General features: G+C 46.8%; 1 protein-coding gene across 4 annotated transcripts in view; it reads left to right on the forward strand.

Annotated features, from left to right (window-relative positions):
• SYTL5 (synaptotagmin like 5) overlaps positions 1 to 25,205 on the forward strand; it is a 513,325-nt gene that overhangs the window by 206,430 nt on the left and 281,690 nt on the right. The window contains exon 1 of one of the 4 annotated variants that reach the window (XM_063955565.1): positions 13,379 to 13,490. The exons of the other annotated variants lie outside the window; for them this stretch is intronic. The gene's annotated coding sequence lies outside the window, so the exon portion shown is untranslated. Of the gene's footprint in view, positions 1 to 13,378; positions 13,491 to 25,205 lie in introns of those variants that run through there. 4 annotated transcript variants of the gene reach the window in all.

A 25,205-nucleotide genomic window follows, 5' to 3' on the forward strand; every position in this document is an offset into this window, starting at 1 on the left:
AACCAGGGTGTCTCTGCTGTGGTGGCTGCAGAGTGCTCATCTTCTAGAGGGCCGCAGATTCGGCATACAGGACTGGGTCCTGGTGACCATGGATGCCAGCCTTCGAGGCTGGGGGGCAGTCACACAGGGAAGAAACTTCCAAGGACTATGGTCGAGTCAGGAGACTTCCCTACACATAAATATTCTGGAACTGAGGGCCATTTATAATGCCCTAAGTCAGGCAAAATCCCTGCTTCTACACCAGCCGGTACTGATCCAGTCAGACAACATCACGGCAGTCGCCCATGTAAATCGACAGGGCGGCACAAGAAGCAGGATGGCAATGGCAGAAGCCACAAGGATTCTCCGATGGGCGGAAAATCACGTACTAGCACTGTCAGCAGTGTTCATTCCGGGAGTGGACAACTGGGAAGCAGACTTTCTCAGCAGGCACGACCTCCACCCGGGAGAGTGGGGACTTCATCCAGAAGTCTTCACGCTGATTGTAAATCGATGGGAACGGCCACAGGTGGACATGATGGCGTCCCGCCTAAACAAAAAACTAGAGAGATATTGCGCCAGGTCAAGGGACCCTCAGGCGATAGCTGTGGACGCTCTAGTGACACCGTGGGTGTACCAGTCATTTTATGTGTTCCCTCCTCTGCCTCTCATACCAAGGGTACTGAGAATAATAAGAAAACGAGGAGTAAGAACAATACTCGTGGTTCCGGATTGGCCAAGACGAGCGTGGTACCCGGAACTTCAAGAGATGATCTCAGAGGACCCATGGCCTCTGCCGCTCAGACAGGACCTGCTGCAGCCCTGTCTGTTCCAAGACTTACCGCGGCTGCGTTTGACGCCGGATCCTGAAGGAAAAGGGCATTCCGGAGGAAGTCATTCCTACGCTGATTAAAGCCAGGAAAGATGTAACTGCAAAGCATTATCACCGCATATGGCGGAAATATGTTGCTTGGTGTGAGGCCAAAAAGGCCCCAACAGAGGAATTTCAACTAGGTCGATTTCTGCATTTCCTACAAGCAGGAGTGACTATGGGCCTGAAATTAGGCTCCATTAAGGTACAGATCTCGGCTCTGTCGATTTTCTTCCAGAAAGAACTAGCTTCACTACCTGAAGTTCAGACGTTTGTGAAAGGAGTGCTGCATATTCAGCCCCCGTTTGTGCCTCCAGTGGCACCTTGGGATCTCAACGTGGTGTTGAGTTTCTTAAAATCACATTGGTTTGAGCCACTTAAAACCGTGGATCTAAAATATCTCACGTGGAAAGTGGTCATGTTATTGGCCTTGGCTTCAGCCAGGCGTGTGTCAGAATTGGCAGCTTTGTCATGTAAAAGCCCTTATCTGATTTTCCATATGGATAGGGCGGAATTGAGGACTCGTCCCCAGTTTCTCCCTAAGGTGGTATCAGCTTTTCACTTGAACCAACCTATTGTGGTGCCTGCGGCTACTAGGGACTTGGAGGATTCCAAGTTACTGGACGTAGTCAGGGCCTTGAAAATTTATGTTTCCAGGACGGCTAGAGTCAGGAAAACTGACTCGCTATTTATCCTGTATGCACCCAACAAACTGGGTGCTCCTGCTTCTAAGCATACTATTGCTCGCTGGATTTGTAGCACAATTCAGCTGGCGCATTCTGCGGCTGGACTGCCGCATCCTAAATCAGTAAAAGCCCATTCCACAAGGAAGGTGGGCTCATCTTGGGCGGCTGCCCGAGGGGTCTCGGCTTTACAACTTTGCCGAGCTGCTACTTGGTCAGGGGCAAACACGTTTGAAAAATTCTACAAATTTGATACCATGGCTGAGGAGGACCTTGAGCTCTCTCATTCGGTGCTGCAGAGTCATCCGCACTCTCCCGCCCGTTTGGGAGCTTTGGTATAATCCCCATGGTCCTTTCGGAGTTCCCAGCATCCACTAGGACGTCAGAGAAAATAAGATTTTACTCACCGGTAAATCTATTTCTCGTAGTCCTTAGTGGATGCTGGGCGCCCATCCCAAGTGCGGATTGTCTGCAATACTTGTACATAGTTATTGTTAACTAAAGGGTTATTGTTGAGCCATCTGTTGAGAGGCTCAGTTGTTTTCATACTGTTAAACTGGGTATAGTATCACGAGTTATACGGTGTGATTGGTGTGGCTGGTAGGAGTCTTACCCAGGATTCAAAATCCTTCCTTATTATGTCAGCTCGTCCGGGCACAGTGTCCTAACTGAGGCTTGGAGGAGGGTCATAGTGGGAGGAGCCAGTGCACACCAGGTGACCTAAAAGCTTTCTTTAGTTGTGCCCAGTCTCCTGCGGAGCTGCTATTCCCCATGGTCCTTTCGGAGTTCCCAGCATCCACTACGGACTACGAGAAATAGATTTACCGGTGAGTAAAATCTTATTTTTTTGAAGTACCATCCTGCCTGACACTGCAGTGCCACTCCTAGATGGGCCAGATGTTTGTGTCGGCCACTTGGGTCGCTTAGCTTAGTCACACAGCTACCTCATTGCGCCTCTTTTTTTCTTTGCATCATGTGCTGTTTGGGGACTATTTTTTTGAAGTGCCATCCTGCCTGACACTGCAGTGCCACTCCTAGATGGGCCAGGTGTTTGTGTCGGCCACTTGTGTCGCTTAGCTTAGCCATCCAGCGACCTTGGTGCACCTCTTTTTTTTCTGTGCATCATGTGCTGTTTGGGGACTAATTTTAAATCTGCCATCCTGTCTGACACTGCAGTGCCACTCCTAGATGGGCCAAGTGTTTGTGTCGGCCACTTGGGTCGCTTAGCTTAGTCACACAGCTACCTCATTGCGCCTCTTTTTTTCTTTGCATCATGTGCTGTTTGGGGACTATTTTTTTGAAGTGCCATCCTGCCTGACACTGCAGTGCCACTCCTAGATGGGCCAGGTGTTAGTGTCGGCCACTTGTGTCGCTTAGCTTAGCCATCCAGCGACCTTGGTGCACCTCTTTTTTTCTTTGCATCATGTGCTGTTTGGGGACTATTTTTTTGAAGTGCCATCCTGCCTGACACTGCAGTGCCACTCCTAGATGGGCCAGGTGTTTGTGTCGGCCACTTGGGTCGCTTAGCTTAGTCATCCAGCGACCTCGGTGCAAATTTTAGGACTAAAAATAATATTGTGAGGTGTGAGGTGTTCAGAATAGACTGAAAATTAGTGTAAATTATGGTTATTGAGGTTAACAATACTATGGGATCAAAATGACCCCCCAAATTCTATGATTTAAGCTGTTTTTTGGGTTTTTTGTAAAAAAACATCCGAATCCAAAACACACCCGAATCCGACGAAAAAATTTCAGGGAGGTTTTGCCAAAACGCGTCCGAATCCAAAACACGGCCGCGGACCCGAATCCAAAACCAAAACACAAAACCCGAAAAATTTCTGGTGCACATCACTAAACATCTATATATATATATATATATATATATATATATATAGTTCCAAATGCCAGTGTTCTTAGTGTTTAGAGTGTGCACTTGCATGTACTTGCATCAAACTCTCTTCAGTTATTTAAATTAATCACCCACCACTGACTTAAGCCTGTAATTGGTTACTTCAATGCTGTTGTATTTATATTTCTGTTCAGTGGTCGAAGCGGAAATTTTGAAGTGGGGGTATGGAAAAGTGAAGGCTGCAATTATGCGTGCAAAGGAGGCGTTGCCACTCAAAATGGGGCGTGTCCTTCAGTGTAGTTTACCACACCATATAACCCTTATACACATTATGCACCACAATAGTAGGACCGCTTATACTATCTAGTACTGGTGCCCCTTTCACATTATACCACACAGTGTGAGCCGAAATTCACATTATACCACACAGTATGAGCCGAAATTCACATTATAGCACACGGTATGATCCGAAATTCACATTATAGCACATGGTATGACCCGAAATTCACATTACAGCACACAGAATGAGCTGAAATTCACATTATACCACACAGAATGAGCCGCAAATCACAGTATACCACACAGAATGAGCCGAAATTCACATTATAGCACACAGTATGAGCCGAAATTCACATTGTAGCACACTGAATGAGCCGAAATTCACATTATGCCACATGGAATGAGACAAAATTCAGGGAGAGTGACAGCAGGGACAGGGAAAGTGACAGCAATGACATAGGGACAGGGGAAGTGACAGCAGGGACATAGGGACAGGGAGAGTGACAGAGGAACAGGGAAAGTGACCGCAGGGACAGGGAGAGTGACAGAGGGACAGGGAAAGTGACAGCAGGGACAGGGAGAGTGACAGCAGGGACATAGGGACAGGGATGGCACAGAGAAAAGGACAGCAAGGGCATACAGTAGGTACTAGGGAGAGAGAAAGGCATCAGGGTAAGATGACCTATTTAGCAGCGCTGGTGCTGAGGATGCTGTGGTCTGCGGTGGATTGGATGAGGAGGCTGAGGGTGGTTGTGCGGCTGAGGTGTAGCGGAGAAGGAGGCAGAGGGGCGGCAACGGGGCAAGGAGGAGGAGGCTGTGGTCGGCAGCACTGTGGGCGGCTCCTATGACAAGGAGGCTGTGGTTGGTGGCACTGCGGGCGGCTCCTATGACAAGGAGGCTGAGGGCGGCGGCACTACTGGTGGCTCCTATGACCGTGGTGCTACGATTTCAAATCTGCCGCGGATCGGCAGCCGCGCGGCCATTTTGAGCACTGTTTCTGTTTAGAACTGCTGTCTTACATTTGGAAACATATCAGAGCTGGACACATGCAAGTGATTAAGTGTTGCATGCATCTCAGTTACGTCTCATATGGCTAAGTGGTCATAACTAGGGAGGCCAAACCCGGGATCGGGATCGGCGGGATCCCGGGATTTAGGCCCAAAAACGGCCGGGATTCAATCCCGGGATTGGAAGGTCCAATCCCGGGGATTGAGGGATCAGCGTTGAGCGTCCTCAGGACGCTCAAACGCTGCCCAGCTCCCTCCTCTCAGCTCCCCCTGTGCAGCGTGACCTGTGCCTGTGAGGTCACGCTGCGCTGTCAGCAGCCGCAGAGCAGGAAGTTACGGCGGTATTCACCCGCCGCCTCCTCCCTGCTCCCCCTACACTTACCCGCCGCCTCCTACCGGCTCCTTCTGCACTTACCCGCCTCCTCCTCCCGGCTTCCCTGCACTCCTCCACCGGCTCCCCTGCGCTCCCCCGCCGCCTCCTCCTCACCAGCTACCCGGCTGTGCAGGTTTGTACTTTTTTTAATGTCTACGGGGCAGCTGGGGAGGTGGCGGGGAGGGGCGTGGCGGATGGCTGGAAACAGTTGAAAGCCAATCCCAGGTATCCCGGGAATCCCGGGATTGGCCATTTTTCAATCCCGATACCCGGGATTGAAAAAATGGCCCGGGATTGGCCTCCCTAGTCATAACTGAGTAGCAGTGAGGATTTCATGTTTAAGTTGTATATATACAGTATATATATATATACACATACATATATATATCTATATCTATATGTGTATATATATATATATATATATATAATTGTTCCGAATGCCAGTGTTCTTAGTGTTTACAGTGTGCACTTGCATCTACTCTTTACTTTTGTGTGGCTCTACAAGTTTCAGCTTGCTAACACTGCCTCTGTATATAATGTGGGTGTGTAGTTCAGCCCCCCCATTGACAGACTACATATTGAAATAGGCACTGTGAATGGTAAATCCTGGATAAATATATAAAATACTGTATGTCAGTATTAGGAATGGGTTCGAGACGTGGGGGACACCTGGGTTGGTGTGGCTGGGATGCTTCAGGGCACTTTTCATTAGTGTAACTCTTTTTAACTAATTACTGTTTCTCACCTATGTAACAGTTTTGGTACTGAGCTGCTACTTCTTATTAATGTAACACCTTTTAACACTTAAACTGCTACTTGTCACTAGTGTGATGCCTTGAGGTGGTTGTGCTGTGCTGTCACGGGGGTGGGGGGGTGGGGGGGGGTACGTTCCCTTGCTCTGGACTTGAACCTTAGGAATGTTATGGACCCAGATGATGAGGTTACCTGGTTGTGGTAGGTGGGCCCACATTTTTTGTCCAAAATTGTAGAGTTTATTCTAATTGTTATGATTGCCAGTGTTCTTAGTGTTTAGAGTGTACACTAGAGATGAGCGCCGGAAATTTTTCGGGTTTTGTGTTTTGGTTTTGGGTTCGGTTCCGCGGCCGTGTTTTGGGTTCGACCGCGTTTTGGCAAAACCTCACCGAATTTTTTTTGTCGGATTCGGGTGTGTTTTGGATTCGGGTGTTTTTTTCAAAAAACCCTAAAAAACAGCTTAAATCATAGAATTTGGGGGTAATTTTGATCCCAAAGTATTATTAACCTCAAAAAACATAATTTACACTCATTTTCAGCCTATTCTGAACACATCACACCTCACAATATTATTTTTAGTCCTAAAATTTGCACCGAGGTCGCTGTGTGAGTAAGATAAGCGACCCTAGTGGCCGACACAAACACCGGGCCCATCTAGGAGTGGCACTGCAGTGTCACGCAGGATGGCCCTTCCAAAAAACCCTCCCCAAACAGCACATGACGCAAAGAAAAAAAGAGGCGCAATGAGGTAGCTGACTGTGTGAGTAAGATTAGCGACCCTAGTGGCCGACACAAACACCGGGCACATCTAGGAGTGGCACTGCAGTGTCACGCAGGATGTCCCTTCCAAAAAACCCTCCCCAAACAGCACATGACGCAAAGAAAAAAAGAGGCGCAATGAGGTAGCTGACTGTGTGAGTAAGATAAGCGACCCTAGTGGCCGACACAAACACCGGGCCCATCTAGGAGTGGCACTGCAGTGTCACGCAGGATGGCCCTTCCAAAAAACCCTCCCCAATCAGCACATGATGCAAAGAAAAAGAAAAGAAAAAAGAGGTGCAAGATGGAATTATCCTTGGGCCCTCCCACCCACCCTTATGTTGTATAAACAAAACAGGACATGCACACTTTAACCAACCCATCATTTCAGTGACAGGGTCTGCCACACGACTGTGACTGATATGACGGGTTGGTTTGGACCCCCCCCAAAAAAGAAGCAATTAATCTCTCCTTGCACAAACTGGCTCTACAGAGGCAAGATGTCCACCTCATCTTCACCCTCCGATATATCACCGTGTACATCCCCCTCCTCACAGATTATCAATTCGTCCCCACTGGAATCCACCATCTCAGCTCCCTGTGTACTTTGTGGAGGCAATTGCTGCTGGTCAATGTCTCCGCGGAGGAATTGATTATAATTCATTTTAATGAACATCATCTTCTCCACATTTTCTGGATGTAACCTCGTACGCCGATTGCTGACAAGGTGAGCGGCGGCACTAAACACTCTTTCGGAGTACACACTTGTGGGAGGGCAACTTAGGTAGAATAAAGCCAGTTTGTGCAAGGGCCTCCAAATTGCCTCTTTTTCCTGCCAGTATAAGTACGGACTGTGTGACGTGCCTACTTGGATGCGGTCACTCATATAATCCTCCACCATTCTATCAATGTTGAGAGAATCATATGCAGTGACAGTAGACGACATGTCCGTAATCGTTGTCAGGTCCTTCAGTCCGGACCAGATGTCAGCATCAGCAGTCGCTCCAGACTGCCCTGCATCACCGCCAGCGGGTGGGCTCGGAATTCTGAGCCTTTTCCTCGCACCCCCAGTTGCGGGAGAATGTGAAGGAGGAGATGTTGACAGGTCGCGTTCCGCTTGACTTGACAATTTTGTCACCAGCAGGTCTTTCAACCCCAGCAGACCTGTGTCTGCCGGAAAGAGAGATCCAAGGTAGGCTTTAAATCTAGGATCGAGCACGGTGGCCAAAATGTAGTGCTCTGATTTCAACAGATTGACCACCCGTGAATCCTTGTTAAGCGAATTAAGGGCTGCATCCACAAGTCCCACATGCCTAGCGGAATCGCTCCGTGTTAGCTCCTTCTTCAATGCCTCCAGCTTCTTCTGCAAAAGCCTGATGAGGGGAATGACCTGACTCAGGCTGGCAGTGTCTGAACTGACTTCACGTGTGGCAAGTTCAAAGGGCATCAGAACCTTGCACAACGTTGAAATCATTCTCCACTGCACTTGAGACAGGTGCATTCCATCTCCTATATCGTGCTCAATTGTATAGGCTTGAATGGCCTTTTGCTGCTCCTCCAACCTCTGAAGCATATAGAGGGTTGAATTCCACCTCGTTACCACTTCTTGCTTCAGATGATGGCAGGGCAGGTTCAGTAGTTTTTGGTGGTGCTCCAGTCTTCTGTACGTGGTGCCTGTACGCCGAAAGTGTCCCGCAATTTTTCTGGCCACCGACAGCATCTCTTGCACGCCCCTGTCGTTTTTTAAAAAATTCTGCACCACCAAATTCAAGGTATGTGCAAAACATGGGACGTGCTGGAATTTGCCCATATTTAATGCACACACAATATTGCTGGCGTTGTCCGATGCCACAAATCCACAGGAGAGTCCAATTGGGGTAAGCCATTCCGCGATGATCTTCCTCAGTTGCCGTAAGAGGTTTTCAGCTGTGTGCGTATTCTGGAAAGCGGTGATACAAAGCGTAGCCTGCCTAGGAAAGAGTTGGCGTTTGCGAGATGCTGCTACTGGTGCCGCCGCTGCTGTTCTTGCGGCGGGAGTCCATACATCTACCCAGTGGGCTGTCACAGTCATATAGTCCTGACCCTGCCCTGCTCCACTTGTCCACATGTCCGTGGTTAAGTGGACATTGGGTACAACTGCATTTTTTAGGACACTGGTGAGTCTTTTTCTGACGTCCGTGTACATTCTCGGTATCGCCTGCCTAGAGAAGTGGAACCTAGATGGTATTTGGTAACGGGGGCACACTGCCTCAATAAATTGTCTAGTTCCCTGTGAACTAACGGCGGATACCGGACGCACGTCTAACACCAACATAGTTGTCAAGGACTCAGTTATCCGCTTTGCAGTAGGATGACTGCTGTGATATTTCATCTTCCTCGCAAAGGACTGTTGAACAGTCAATTGCTTACTGGAAGTAGTACAAGTGGGCTTACGACTTCCCCTCTGGGATGACCATCGACTCCCAGCGGCAACAACAGCAGCGCCAGCAGCAGTAGGCGTTACACGCAAGGATGCATCGGAGGAATCCCAGGCAGGAGAGGACTCGTCAGACTTGCCAGTGACATGGCCTGCAGGACTATTGGCATTCCTGGGGAAGGAGGAAATTGACACTGAGGGAGTTGGTGGGGTGGTTTGCGTGAGCTTGGTTACAAGAGGAAGGGATTTACTGGTCAGTGGACTGCTTCCGCTGTCACCCAAAGTTTTTGAACTTGTCACTGACTTATTATGAATGCGCTGCAGGTGACGTATAAGGGAGGATGTTCCGAGGTGGTTAACGTCCTTACCCCTACTTATTACAGCTTGACAAAGGGAACACACGGCTTGACACCTGTTGTCCGCATTTCTGGTGAAATACCTCCACACCGAAGAGCTGATTTTTTTGGTATTTTCACCTGGCATGTCAACGGCCATATTCCTCCCACGGACAACAGGTGTCTCCCCGGGTGCCTGACTTAAACAAACCACCTCACCATCAGAATCCTCCTGGTCAATTTCCTCCCCAGCGCCAGCAACACCCATATCCTCCTCATCCTGGTGTACTTCAACACTGACATCTTCAATCTGACTATCAGGAACTGGACTGCGGGTGCTCCTTCCAGCACTTGCAGGGGGCATGCAAATAGTGGAAGGCGCATGCTCTTCACGTCCAGTGTTGGGAAGGTCAGGCATCGCAAACGACACAATTGGACTCTCTTTGTGGATTTGGGATTTCAAAGAACGCACAGTTCTTTGCGGTGCTTTTGCCAGCTTGAGTCTTTTCAGTTTTCTAGCGAGAGGCTGAGTGCTTCCATCCTCATGTGAAGCTGAACCACTAGCCATGAACATAGGCCAGGGCCTCAGCCGTTCCTTGCCACTCCGTGTGGTAAATGGCATATTGGCAAGTTTACGCTTCTCCTCCGACAATTTTATTTTAGGTTTTGGAGTCCTTTTTTTTCTGATATTTGGTGTTTTGGATTTGACATGCTCTGTACTATGACATTGGGCATCGGCCTTGGCAGACGACGTTGCTGGCATTTCATCGTCTCGGCCATGACTAGTGGCAGCAGCTTCAGCACGAGGTGGAAGTGGATCTTGATCTTTCCCTAATTTTGGAACCTCAACTTTTTTGTTCTCCATATTTTATAGGCAGAACTAAAAGGCACCTCAGGTAAACAATGGAGATGGATGGATTGGATACTAGTATACAATTATGGACGGACTGCCACGGTTAGGTGGTATAAAAAAACCACGGTTAGGTGGTATATATTATAATAATAATACAATTATGGATGGACGGACTGCCTGCCGACTGCCGACACAGAGGTAGCCACAGCCGTGAACTACCGCACTGTACACTGGTTGATAAAGAGATAGTAGTATACTCGTAACAACTAGTATGACACTATGACGACGGTATAAAGAATGAAAAAAAAACCACGGTTAGGTGGTATATATTATAATAATAATACAATTATGGATGGACGGACTGCCTGCCGACTGCCGACACAGAGGTAGCCACAGCCGTGAACTACCGCACTGTACACTGGTTGATAAAGAGATAGTAGTATACTCGTAACAACTAGTATGACACTATGACGACGGTATAAAGAATGCAAAAAAAACCACAGTTAGGTGGTATATATTATAATAATAATACAATTATGGATGGACGGACTGCCTGCCGACTGCCGACACAGAGGTAGCCACAGCCGTGAACTACCGCACTGTACACTGGTTGATAAAGAGATAGTAGTATACTCGTAACAACTAGTATGACACTATGACGACGGTATAAAGAATGCAAAAAAAACCACAGTTAGGTGGTATATATTATAATAATAATACAATTATGGATGGACGGACTGCCTGCCGACTGCCGACACAGAGGTAGCCACAGCCGTGAACTACCGCACTGTACACTGGTTGATAAAGAGATAGTAGTATACTCGTAACAATTAGGATGACACTATGACGGTATAAAGAATGAAAAAAAAACCATGGTTAGGTGGTAGGTATATAATAATAAATAATACAATTCTGGTCGGACGGACTGCCTGCCGTGTGCCGACACAGAGGTAGCCACAGCCGTGAACTACCGCACTGTACACTGGTTGATAAAGAGATAGTAGTATACTCGTAACAATTAGGATGACACTATGACGGTATAAAGAATGAAAAAAAAACCACGGTTAGGTGGTAGGTATATAATAATAAATAATACAATTCTGGTCGGACGGACTGCCTGCCGTGTGCCGACACAGAGGTAGCCACAGCCGTGAACTACCGCACTGTACACTGGTTGATAAAGAGATAGTAGTATACTCGTAACAATTAGGATGACACTATGACGGTATAAAGAATGAAAAAAAAACCACGGTTAGGTGGTAGGTATATAATAATAAATAATACAATTCTGGTCGGACGGACTGCCTGCCGTGTGCCGACACAGAGGTAGCCACAGCCGTGAACTACCGCACTGTACACTGGTTGATAAAGAGATAGTAGTATACTCGTAACAATTAGGATGACACTATGACGGTATAAAGAATGAAAAAAAAACCACGGTTAGGTGGTAGGTATATAATAATAAATAATACAATTCTGGTCGGACGGACTGCCTGCCGTGTGCCGACACAGAGGTAGCCACAGCCGTGAACTACCGCACTGTACACTGGTTGATAAAGAGATAGTAGTATACTCGTAACAATTAGGATGACACTATGACGGTATAAAGAATGAAAAAAAAACCACGGTTAGGTGGTAGGTATATAATAATAAATAATACAATTCTGGTCGGACGGACTGCCTGCCGTGTGCCGACACAGAGGTAGCCACAGCCGTGAACTACCGCACTGTACACTGGTTGATAAAGAGATAGTAGTATACTCGTAACAATTAGGATGACACTATGACGGTATAAAGAATGAAAAAAAAACCACGGTTAGGTGGTAGGTATATAATAATAAATAATACAATTCTGGTCGGACGGACTGCCTGCCGTGTGCCGACACAGAGGTAGCCACAGCCGTGAACTACCGCACTGTACTGTGTCTGCTGCTAATATAGACTGGTTGATATTTAAAGAGATATTAGTAGTATACAACAATACTATACTGGTGGTCAGGCACTGGTCACCACTCCTGCAGCAAAAGTGTGCACTGTTAATTAATATAATTGTACTCCTGGCTCCTGCTAACAACCTGCAGTGCTCCCCAGTCTCCCCCACAATTAATTATAAGCTTTTAATTTATACATTGATGACTGTGCAGCACACTGGGCTGAGCTGAGTGCACACAGACTGAGTCACACTGTGTGACTGACTGTGCTGTGTATCGTTTTTTTTTTCAGGCAGAGAACGGATATAGCAGAGAGAAGTGAACGGATATATTATATTAAATAAAAGTTAACTAGCAACTGCACTGGTCACTGACTGTGGTAAACTAACTCTGTCTGCGACTCTGCACAATCTCTCTCTATCTAATCTATCTATCTCTATTCTAATGGAGAGGACGCCAGACACGTCCTCTCCCTATCAATCTCAATGCACGAGTGAAAATGGCGGCGACGCGCGGCTCCTTATATAGAATCCGAGTCTCGCGAGAATCCGACAGCGTCATGATGACGTTCGGGCGCGCTCGGGTTAACCGAGCAAGGCGGGAAGATCCGAGTCGCTCGGACCCGTGGGAAAAAAAGTGAAGTTCGTGCGGGTTCGGATTCAAAGAAACCGAACCCGCTCATCTCTAGTGTACACCTGCATTTTCTCTTCTATTTTTTTTTCTGTGTGGCACTACAAGTCTCAGCATGGTAGCACCTCTTAGTGTGTTTAGAATCCAGTCCAGACACCCCAAATCCCCCCTCCCATATTCCCTGTCAACAACTATAGAAAATATGAATTACTGTCGCTTACATATTTTATCTTACCAGTGACTTTGCCAGCTATTGTCTTGAACGGAATTCAAGTACATTCACATCTTGAAAGCAATACTGCTACACAAAATCTTGTTTGAGGGCCGGTGTGTTTACTAAGCACCTCACTAGGAAGGCATTTGGATTGCAGGGTCGGCCATTTTGCACCATAATGATTTCTTATTTTGGATATAAAGATAATTTAATGTTGTAAGCCAAGTGTGCCTGTCGTCAGTGTAGTACAGGCAATGCTTGTTGGACAGGAGCAGTCTGACTTTCTCTCACATTCCACCTTGCCTGTAGCGTGCCACAGTGCAAAGCAAAATACTGCACGGGGAGTTTACAGCCTGTTTTACTGGCAGGCAAACATTGTATGCTGGGCGTGTGTATTGTCACCAACTATCAGGGACAAGACATTCTGGTTTGTCAAGTTTCCAGCACAGCGATCTGTAGACTGCTATGGTTGTTTTACTGTGAAAAAAATAATGGGCTTAGATGAAGCACGAAATTGTTTTTGCCTTTTTACACTCGTACAAATTGGTACTACATAAGGTAAGACATAAGCTTAGAATTGCCGAGATATAAGTACTAATTTTTTCTTTTCCTCTATCCTGAAATCATGTTCCTTAATGAGCTAGACATATCTATTATCCAGTGTATTGATTATAATAATGCCTGCTTTTTTGTCTTATGATTGTCAATAAATTGTTGGTAGAAGAGAGGGTGTTAGTTTGAGAGGAAGAGAGAATTCAGTTCTGGCAAAGGGTCTGAATTGCTATTGCCGGGTCATTTAAATGATGACAACGGCACCGCATCTCGCACCCTTCGCCGAATCCCAAATATGCACAAAAGTGCTGGTTATCCTATGGAGCAGCGAACACTTTTGTGCACGATTGGGCTGCCGTAAAGCATGACAATTGCTGCACTAATTCAGCTGTGCGGATATATTTGCCTGCAATTTACTTTCCCCCCGAAGAGTTCACAAAATAATGTAGGTTGTGAGGATCTCTGGAATAAAAAATATTGATCTGTTGGTGAAATAACTCACAGACCTATTCCGGGTTTTTCCTTATGAAGCACCTGTGTGTCTGCGTTACTGTATAGTATGTCTGACTTCCTTAAACAATGTTTGTATGGACAGTAGCTTTTAAGATTCAAGGGTCTATTTATTGTTAGAACCTTGATCACTGATGTAAGTTATGTAATTTCTGCATCTACTTTCCTATATTATATTAAGAATTGGAAACAGTTCTTTAAACCATGAATTGACTTTAAAAAAGTTGTGTCCTGCTTTTTATTCTGTTATTGCCATATTGAGATATTTGTTAAATAGGTGTACGGAATCTTTCAATAGTGAAACTTGATGCTGGTATTAATGCTGGTATTGATAAACCTGATATTGCTGACATTTACTCATTTATTGTAATAGGCAAAGCCAAATTTTCTTTTTTTAAAATAGCACATTAAATGAGTGGACCCCTGTTTTATCTGACAAAAGATGAGGGAAATCTGGGCTTTAAAATCCCTAATCTTTGGAAAATGTATTTTTTGTGCTCCCCAGGTAATCACCAGACCCCCGTGTATGTGTGTCGGTATGTAGGGAACAATTTATGCCATCTGTGGAAAACTATTTCTTACCTCATCGCTGTGAGATGTTGCCTGGTGATTGGAACAGTGGTGGTATACAGTTTGAAAGATGGGACTCTCCTCTACCTTTTTAGCTTCTTTGGTTGAAGAGATAGAAACCGTTAAAGGAAAAATGTCCGGGCATCGGGCAGTACCCAGTGTGGCACCCCTCTCAATTAATAATAATAATAATAATAATACAGTAGATTATATGTTGTACTAAGCCAGTGCATTTACAGACATCGTAAAGACTTTGACAAACTAGGCTTCAGGAAATGGATCAAGAAATTATACTTTTTCAGAAACTGAGACAACACATTTCACTGCCTTAAGATTTAAATCTGTAATATATTAAAGGTCAAAAAGTAAAATAAAAATAAAAAAAAAGATAATAATAATAATAATAAACTGATGTGCCTGCTTTCAACCAGGAAAAGGTTTGCTAGGCGGAACATTTTACCCCTTTTTAGGAGGTGAATTTTGAAAAATCCCTGCTCAGTGGATGGCTGCAAATAACTGTCACAGTTTACAGACTGTGTTGTGCTCTGCTCAGACAATGGCATCATAGAAATATGGGGCAGATTTATTAAGCCTGGTGAAGTGATAAAGTGGAAGGTGATAATGCACCAGCCAGTCAGCTCCTGTCATTCTTTAAACCCAGCCTGTGACATGGCAGTTAGGAGCTGATTGGCTGGTGCTTTATCACCTTCCACTTTATCACTTCACCAGGCTTAATAAATCTGCCCCTCTGTCACTCATAAAAGTTGTCCTTATATTAATATATAGATAATGCATTCAGAGATTTTTAAATAGTAAAATCTGGCCAACTGTGTAATTTACTCTAAAAAGCTACAAAATGGATTTAATGATGATTGTCGAGGAGTATTAATAGGAAAGGGAATTTTTAACTTGCAGATGGAGTTGTTTACTGTTTACAAACCTGTATATGCACTCTTAATAATCAGAGACATTTTATACTAATTTTGATTTGCTGAAATTCACTTGCTGGTTATCAGTTTTCCTTCATTTATAAATTTTATACACATCGCAAAAATCAACCATTTGACACCATTTACCTACCTCCAACAGTGGCACCACTAGGGGGTTGTGTGTGGTGTGGGCCGCACCTGAGTGTCAGCCTCTGAGGGGTGACACCAAAATACCGGCTCCTCCTCAGTGACAGGAGTCGGGTGCTGCTCTGAAGCATTTGGCTCCTGTCACAGTGTAGGAGCCGGCAATACTGTCACAACTTTGGGGATGCTGGGCACGCCCCCGGAGTGAAGAAATTTAGTTGGGTCATGAGACCATGCCCTTTCTGCAAAGCCACGCCTCATTTCTGTGTGTCCTCGTTGGAAGGAGGTATGGCCTCACAGCCTGACCCCGTTTCACCTGAACTGGGAGACTGTAACCCCAGTTATGTCCCCGACCTCCAGTGCTTTGTGGCCACTAACATTCTTCCACATTGTTCTGCTTTCTTAGTTGCCCTTTATAGAGGTTTCAGATGATATGACCATTCTTTCATATACAGTGCTTCACATAGGTCTCCAGGATTAATGTGTGACATGGTCACAATGATGTCTCTAATTGAATTTCAAGGGAATTGGGCGTGTGCTCCTCTCCAGGAGATGCCCGGAGAGGAGAAGCAGGTAGGTGGTGACGGGGTCGGGGCCGAGATAATAGTAATTAGCATATAAAATAACACAATTAGCATATATTTGTGTCATTATCCCTGCCCCCTCTGCCGCTTCTGCATTTTTTCTGTATTTATCTCCCCTTTCTGCCCACTTCACTATGAACAGTATCATCACCAGTTCTAAAAAAACTCCCTCCTTAGTAAATTTACCTCTCTATGTGCAGCAGCCGTGCCTGCATTAAGTTTGGCAGCACACCATGATGCACAGCGCACTCTCCTGTGCAACACATGCCTTTGGTAGTAGGTGGGCCAGTCAGGGTGCCCAATCTGTAAAGTGACCATGGTCCTTCTTTCCGCCCCTGCTGGCAACCCCCAAATCTAGCACCTGGGGAACGGGCCCAACCAGCTTCCCCTTTTGTCTCATACACATGGATTTTAAACAGCGGCTGCTTCTACCTTTTAGGGAGAGTAATGCCACTGCTGCTGCCAGCCAGGTCCCGGGACTGCACATTCTCAGTCAAGCGGCGGCTAGACTGCACATGCGTAAACCCCCAGCTTCTATGGACTGTTTCGGCCGCAGTCCATAGAAGCCGGAGTTTGCATATTCGCAGTCAAGGCGCTGTTTGACTTGCACATGCGCTGATCGCTTGCAGTGGATCGTAACCCGGTCAGTCTGTACTGGGGTTGACTGGCAGGTAGGACTTCTAATAGAAGTCCTCATTGCCAGTCATTGTGAAGCCAATGCAGTCACAGACTGCAACTAATTCACTCCCTGCAGTGGCGGATTTAACTGGGGGGGCTGCAGTCCAGCCCATAGGTAAAATCTGCCACTAGTTTTAAACAGTATTAATTTTGATATGGATTTTCAATTTAGTTTTAGTCTTAGTCACTTACTTAAACTTGTACTTGGTTTAAAGTCACATTTTAGCCTTTTTAATTTGCTTTGTTTTAGTTAAAATTTAGCCAGTGGATCTCAGTTTTCATCTTAGTCTAGTTTTTGTCAATGTTTTAATCATATTGCAAACAGTTTAATTATAATGTAATGGATTTTGCCGATGAACATTTCTCTAAAATCCCCTTGAGAAATTTAAATACCTTTAACTATGTGTTAGTAATCTAGGCTCAGTAGGCTGAGAATGCATTACATACAGAGTCTGACCTACCGTAATGCTCCCATATATCATATACAATGCCTTAAGTTTGTTAGAACAAACAAGTGCAATACACAGTCCTATTTCCTTCACAGCAGGTGCAGGTATACAATTTAAAACCCTATTTCCAGTTTTAATTCCAGTGTCCTTTGAAAGGGATTTTACATTTAGGCCCAGATTTATCAAGCCTTGGAGAGTGATAATTTGCACGGTGATAAAGTACCAACCAATCAGCTCCTAACTGTCATGTTACAGGCTGTGTTTGAAAAATGACAGGAGCGGATTGGCTGGTGCTTTATCACCGCCAATTTATCATTCTCCAAGGCTTGATAAATAGTTTTAGTCTTAGTCACTTTTTTTGCTTTGTTGTAGTTAAGATTTAGTCAGTGGATCTCAGTTTTCATTTTAGTCTAATTTTTGTCTCATTTTAGTCCTGAAATAAAACTGTAGTTGATGAATACTTATAGTCAAAATTTTCGTAGACAAACACTGGTTTTAAATAACACTTGTTGCAATTAGACAAACCTTTACACAGCGCATAAAAAGAGTGATTCCCAAAGCTTCTTTGCAGCATAGTGTACTATGGGCCTAATTCAGAGCTGATCGTAGGTTTGCTACAAAATAGCACATCTACGATCACAATCTCTGACATGCAGTGGGACGCCCAGCACAGGGCTAGTCCGCCCCGCATGCCAAGCCCTAACGCAGAGGTCCGTTAGCATTGCACAGTGGCGATGCTTTCGCACCTGGCGAGTATCTCCTTGCTGCGGAGGCAGGCGGCTACCCGTCATGTTTTGGGTCGCAGCAGCTGTGTGTGACATCACGCAGCCTCCATGGCCTGCCCCAGCAACGTTCTGGACACATCTGCGTTGTCCGGACCGCAACCCCCCCAACGCCACCGACACGCTCCCCCCCCAATGCTGTTGACACACCCACGGACGATTGACAGGCAGAGGTGATCGCACGAATGAGTTAGGAGCCGATTGGATGGTACTTTATCACTGTGCAATTTATTACTCTCCAAGGCTTGATAAATCTGGCCCATAGGAGTAAATGTAAGAACATTCGGTGTGGGGGAGAAGCGGTATTAGCGCACGTATGATGGCTGCGGTGCTGTCCATATCGGCGCTGCTATCTATAAGATACTGTAGCAGGCTGATATGCATGGGCAATGTATTGCTGACCGTTCTGGCACAGCTGCAAGTGGTGATGCCCATAGACCAAAGCTGTCCCTGCCTGTGGTGGGTACCGGCTCCTGACAGCACTGGGGTTCTCGTGTGAGTAGCGAGATCCCACGCATGCGCAGAGGAGCCGACCGGGAAGGAGACACAGCGCGTCAGCTCTCTACCAAAGGTCACTCACCTGACTGTCTTCCCTACTCTTAAACTATAGGGAAACTCCGGATGCATAGCCATTTCTTCTTTTTCTTTCTTTTCTTCTCTTTTACTTCCTTGTATTGACTGTTACGAAATTAATTTACGACAATGGATACTGTTACGTTGTTATATATGTATGCAGCTATTTCTAGTATACACTGAGCAGTGCATTGGTATGTTTACAGTTTTGTCTTGTCAATCTTCTCTCTTATTGATGTTTCCATGCTTGTGTCTAATGCTCAGTTTGTATGTCCATTGTTTCAATAAAAACAGTTTACATTAAAAAAAATGGATCAGTGAATTATAGAAGTATCACAAAGGGTATACATTTAATTTGCCGGCTGTCGGAATCCTGGCACTCAGGAAACCGACACCGGAATCCCGGCAGCTGGCAATGCCGGCAGCCGAAATACCGGCTCAAGTGGACTATTCCCACTCATGGATGTCCACAACACCCATAGAGTGGAAATAGAACCTGTGCCTAAGGGTGTGTACACACGGTGAGATATTTTCTTTCGATTTTGACTATATAGTCAAAATCGCAAGAAAAGTTAGTGCAGATCGCAAGGTGAAAGTCACCTTGCGATCCCGATTCCATCCCGATGCACGGTCCCGCCAGGTCGGCATCGCAAGAAAAGATAGACTGTGCAGGCAAGTCAATCCTTGCTAGATTGGTGTACTATCTACATCTCACATGTCTGTGACATCTCACATAAGCCAAAATCTCACATAAGCCAAAATCATAAGCACACATCGTCCATATCTCAAGAAAAGTTAGTCAAAATCGGTGGTGCAGGGCTCCGGGGAGTTCAAGGGAAATCGCAAGTGAAAATTGGGCATAGCAAGGATCTCACCGTGTGTACACACCCTAACGAAGCGAGCCACTGAGCCCGCAGCGTGGCGAGAGCAGCGAGCCCACAAGAGGACTCTTTGCGCTCGCCCCGCTGCAGGCATACTGGCGGCCGGGATGCTGCTGTTTATATATTGACAGCCGGCATTCCGACCGCCGTTAAATCACACTGAACTCTCACTAAGGGGTCTATTTATTAACATTATTTTTACTAAAATAATGTGAAAAAGGATGTTTTCATACCCTTTTCACATTATTTTAGTATCACCTGAATGTATTAATGGGCATTTGGAGCAGTTTTCATGAAACACTGTTCCAAACCCTTTAATTCACTTTTTTTTACTACCCCACATTGTATTCCCCATACTTATAATGGGGAATGTGATGTGGCCAAATTTACAAAAAAAAAAAAATGTGTAAAAATACCGCAGTGTGCCCTGCGATAATCTCGCCAGCTCAGGCTGGTGAGATCACAGGGCAGCACTGCGATAAGCTCCCTTTTGCCCAGCTTTCTCTGCCCCTGGCAGAGAAAGCTGAGCGGGGACCTGGCAGAGTGATCAGATGGACACACAAGCTAATCACAGTGTAAAAATGTAAAAAAAAAAAGTAAAAAAACAAACAAACCATACTCATCTGTCCAGGGAGCCGGTGTCCGCTGCTCCGGTGAGCGCTGCTGGGCGCTGAGTCCCCCATATGCTGCGCTGTGACCCCGGTGCAGTAAAGTGACGCTGCAAAGCGGCAGCGCACTTTACAGCACCGGAGGTCACAGCGCAGGAGAAGGACCCAGCACCCGGCAACCTCCTGAAGCAGCGCGAATCGGCTCCCTGGACAGATGAGTATATTGATCTTCTGGGGGGGTCCGCGGCGCACGGGGGTAGTCGCGATGGGGGGGGTCGATCGGGTGGCAGCGGTAGCGGAGATGTCGGCGGGGGCGGCGCATGTGCAGCAGGACATCGGGGTATTTTTTACGAAAAATACCCCGATGATGCTGCAAAGATGCATCGCAGGGACAGAGCTGGACCACAAGCTCTGTTCCTGCATGCGATAATTGACACATCCCTGCGATGTAATAAATTATCGCAGTGCGAGTTGGGGCGATTTTATCACCTGTCTTCCGCATCCTGTATGCGGATGGTGATAAATAGGCCCCTAAGACCATTCGCATGGTTGTTCTGGGCAACATAAGGAGAAAGCATGAAGGTACAGAGAGAATCTAGCACTATATTTTTGTGATCGATCATACAGTATGTTAAACATTCTCCTTTAGTTGTCCAGAATAGCAATGCTGAAAGGGATTAATGGTCCCTTTAAAAGTCCCCCTGAACTGCAATCTGTTTGGTTTTACATTAGTTAAATTGAACTCTGCTTAAACGAAGGGGCTACGCAATTGCATGCTTTCCTCTTGGGTGTCTGTATCCTGTACACTAATGTGTAGCTCTATACTTGAAAATCTAACATGTCACGCATGCTGTATGGTTATTCTAATTAATTTATCCATAGCTGAATTAAGTGATTGGTAAATCTTTAGGAAAGCTCAAAAACTGAAATGATCCATAATCTGTTATTATTATTATTATTATTATTATTATTATTACACTTTATTTATATGGCACCAGAAGTGGTCCACAGTGCTGTACAAAGGCAAACAGTAATACAAAACAGGTTAAAACAGAATATTTCAGTAGCTAAACATGCCAACCAACTGGCTGATTGGCAGAAACAAGAGGCCAGGAAACAGCAGTGACGCCTCAGGTAACGGGCACACTGGCCAAACTTAGATAGCAGCAGTCTCCCCAATTGCACCACACTCCCATTATGTAGAGATAAAAAACAGATATATACATTCATGTGGGGCCATCAGCACAATTTCACTGCATTGGGTATACACGGGCTTGCTGTGCTATCCCTTTATACCGCGGCACTCAGGGATTACAAGGGTTCTGTGGCCGCTAACCTCCAGCCTGGATGTCCCCCATTGTAATCGGCCACGGAGTCTGTGTAACTTATGTAACCCGGTTGGAGGGACGGTATGGTAAGCCTAGGTTTAAGGCCCAATGATCCCTATGGCTACATGCATTTTACAATAAGGTTTTTCATGGCCACTTACCGTATATGGAACCTCTGTGAGTACAGCGCAGTACATGAACAAGGAGCTTTTGTGTAGTGCTGTACTCTATCTCATATCTATCTATGTACGGGTCTGGGACTCCAGGTCGACATGGAAAAAGGTCGACATGAGTTTTTCACTTTTTTTCATATCTGTCTATCTATCTCTCATATCTATCTATCTCCTATATACCTGTCTGCATCATATCTATATATCTCAGTGACGTGCGGTGGGGAGAAGCAGAGCCTTTCCTGTCATACTGAAGTTTGTTCCAGAGTTTTGACTGTATAAAGTATATGAAAAATACAAAGAATATGTTTAAAATATCTACTTGGTATTATTCTAATCATTTTTGTAGTCAAAACTGTGGAGTAAAAGTCTATAGCAGGGGAGACAGCAGAGGCGTAACTAAGGCAGCGTGAGTGGGGCACGTGCCCTGGGCGCCTTGGCAGGCCCAGCAGAGGGGGGCGCCGCCGCCGGCCAGGACATCATGCCCACCCGCCCCCGTCCCGCTGCAATGTGAGGGGAGGAGAGCACAGCGTCTCTCCTGCCCCTCAATGTGCTCACTGCGTGTCTGTCTGGTCTCCGGCGGCGTTAGCCAGTCAGAGCTTGCGGACCGGCTCCTGATTGGCTGCCGGTCCGCGAGCTCTGATTGGCTAACGGACCGGCGCCACTTTTAAGATAGCCGCCACCGGAGACCGGACTTCATGAAGTGTTGAGGGGCAGGAGAGGCGCTGCGCTGCGCTCTCCTCCCCTCACATAGCAGAGAGCAGCGGTGATGGGATCCTGACTGAAGTAAGCGGCGGCGAGGGGGTCTTGTATCTGGCACTGAGGGGCATTGTATCTGTCACTGTGGATCTGATACTGTGGGGCAATATGTATCTGGCACTGTGGGGCAATATATATCTGGCACTGTGGGGCACTGTATCTGGTACTGTGGGGCACTGTATCTGGCACTGTGGGGCAATATGTATCTGGCACTGTGGGGCAATATGTATCTGGCACTGTGGGGCAATATGTATCTGGCACTGTGGGGCACTGTATCTGGCACTGTGGGGCAATGTATATCTGGCACTGTGGGGCACTGTGTATCTGGTACTGTGGAGCAATATGTATCTGGCACTGTGGGTCAATATGTATCTGGCACTGTGGGGCACTGTATCTGGCACTGTGGGGCAATATGTATCTGGCACTGTGGGGCAATGTGTATCTGGCACTGTGGGGCACTGTATCTGTCACTGTGGATCTGTGACGCTGTGGGGCAATATGTATCTGGCACTGTGGGGCATTGTATCTGGCACTGTGGGGAAATATGTATCTGGCACTGTGGGGCACTGTATCTGTCACTGTGGATCTGACACTGTGGGGCAATATGTATCTGGCACTGTGGGGCACTGTGTATCTGGCACTGTGGGGCACTGTGTATCTGGCACTGTGGGGCAATATGTATCTGGCACTGTATCTGGCACTGTGGGGCACTGTATCTGTCACCGTGGATCTGGCACTGTGGGGCAATATGTATCTGGCACTCAGTAGCGGATCTTGCCACGGGCAAGCAGGACTTTTGCCCGGGGCGCCGCCATCCGGAGGGCGCCGCACCATGGCAAGATCCGCTGCTGCTGTGCCGTGTGCCCCCTGCTGCCCGCTGCCTGCTGCCGCTGCCCCCCGCCGTGAAGGGAACTAGACGCGTAGCGTCTAGTTTCCCTTCGTGGAAAGGACGCTTACTGTGCGGTGCGCGATGACGTTATCGCGCACCGCACAGCAAAGGTCCTCTCCACGAAGGGAGCTAGACACGAAGCGTCTAGTTTCCCTTCGTGGAGAGGACCTTTGCTGTGCGGTGTGCGATGACGTCAATGCGCACCGCACATCATTTCATCGGCGCTACTACTGTACAGGGGGCGTAAGTGACCACGCCCCCTGTATGAAGCCACGCCCGCATCGCCCGCCCGGGGCGCTCAAAACCCTCAAGCCGGCCCTGCTGGCACTGTGGGGCACTGTGTATCTGGCACTGTGGGGCACTGTGTATCTGGCACTGTGGGGCAATTGTGTAAAAGGGGACTCCTCATGCTTACTGTGCAAAAATTTAATGAAGGTGTGCTGAGAGACGACACAAGGGGTAGGTGATAGTGTGCTGAGAGGCGACACAGGGGGTAGGTGATAGTGTTAGGATCTCCTGCTCTGTGCTGCCACGTCGCCATGGCAACCGGGAGGCAAGTGTTAGCGAAGTAACCTGAGCGCAGCTGATACTCCGGTCCGGGTTTTTACTGTGTAGTGGTTACAGGCTCTGTGCACGGTAGGGAATCCGGCGCTGGTTTTGTGCTCACAGTCTGTGAGGTCTGAGTGGGGCGTGGACAGCACCTGCTATATAAACCATCCTCTCAGGCTAGGCAAATGCTGCTGAATCTTTGTTTGTTAGTCAGTTCCAGAGAGTTAGCTAGTACTGTGTGACTTTGTATTTACTTGTTGCTTACTGCGAATAGGCCTTGGGATTCGGTACTTCATTCTGCCAATCCGAACCTAGCAGTAAGACTGGAGTCAGTTGTTTGACCTGCTGGGGTTCTTTTGCTATTCTGTGAACCCAGCAGGTTTGCGGCTGTACTCTCAGACCTGCTTGCTTAATCCTCCCTCACTGTGCAGGGCGTCCAGGTGTCAGTTTAGTGGCAGTAAGCTGAACCTGTGCCCTGCAAGTGGGGGTTAGGATTGTGGATACTCTCCTTGTGTCTATATTTCTATCTCTGACCAAGGAGTTTTTTTCCCACACCCATTGGTAACCCTTTGGGGGTTTTTCTGTTGCTCTTAGCAACATCATTTCAGGTGCTCCACATGTGAAATCACTACACATCGCTTCATTGTCCGCTCTATTCCATCTGAGCATTCCTGACACTAGGGAGACACCCAATTCCTGAGCCTTTGGGCTTCTCCGTTCACTTTGTGTTTATTAGTTATTTCATCACCTCCTATGTATGTTATGTTATACTGTCTGTGAGTTCGTTTGCTTCGCTTCCCTCTCTGTTCATACACCGGTATACTCCTGTTAGCACTGGTGTGCGTAACATATTCAGCAGCCCTACTCCTGTTGAAATTTTGTGGGAATATGGAGCATACCCCTCAAAATACTTTGCAACAGGTGGTCGATCAGGTGCAGGTCCTGACTCGACAATTTAATGAGATGTCCATTAAAATGAACACCCCGCAGGCCGCTAGCGGAGCTCCCGCAGCAGCAGCGGCAAGTTCAGGGGTTAAGGAGCCGAAAGTAAATCTCCCGGATCGTTTTTCTGGAGATCGCTCGCAGTTCTTTTGTTTCAAGGAGAGCTGTTAGCTATATTTCAGGCTTAGGCCCCAGTCTTCTGGGTCGGAGATTCAGCGGGTGGGCATGGTGATTTCCTTGCTACAAGGAGACCCACAGGTCTGGGCATATGGGTTACAGCCTGACTGTCCGTCGCTTAAAAGTGTTGATGCTTTTTTTTTACGGCACTGGGCATTTTGTATGATGACCCTGACAAGATGGCTTCAGCCGAGGCTCA

This window comes from Pseudophryne corroboree, chromosome 2, assembly GCF_028390025.1.
Source record: "Pseudophryne corroboree isolate aPseCor3 chromosome 2, aPseCor3.hap2, whole genome shotgun sequence".
NCBI classification, from domain to species: domain Eukaryota; kingdom Metazoa; phylum Chordata; class Amphibia; order Anura; family Myobatrachidae; genus Pseudophryne; species Pseudophryne corroboree.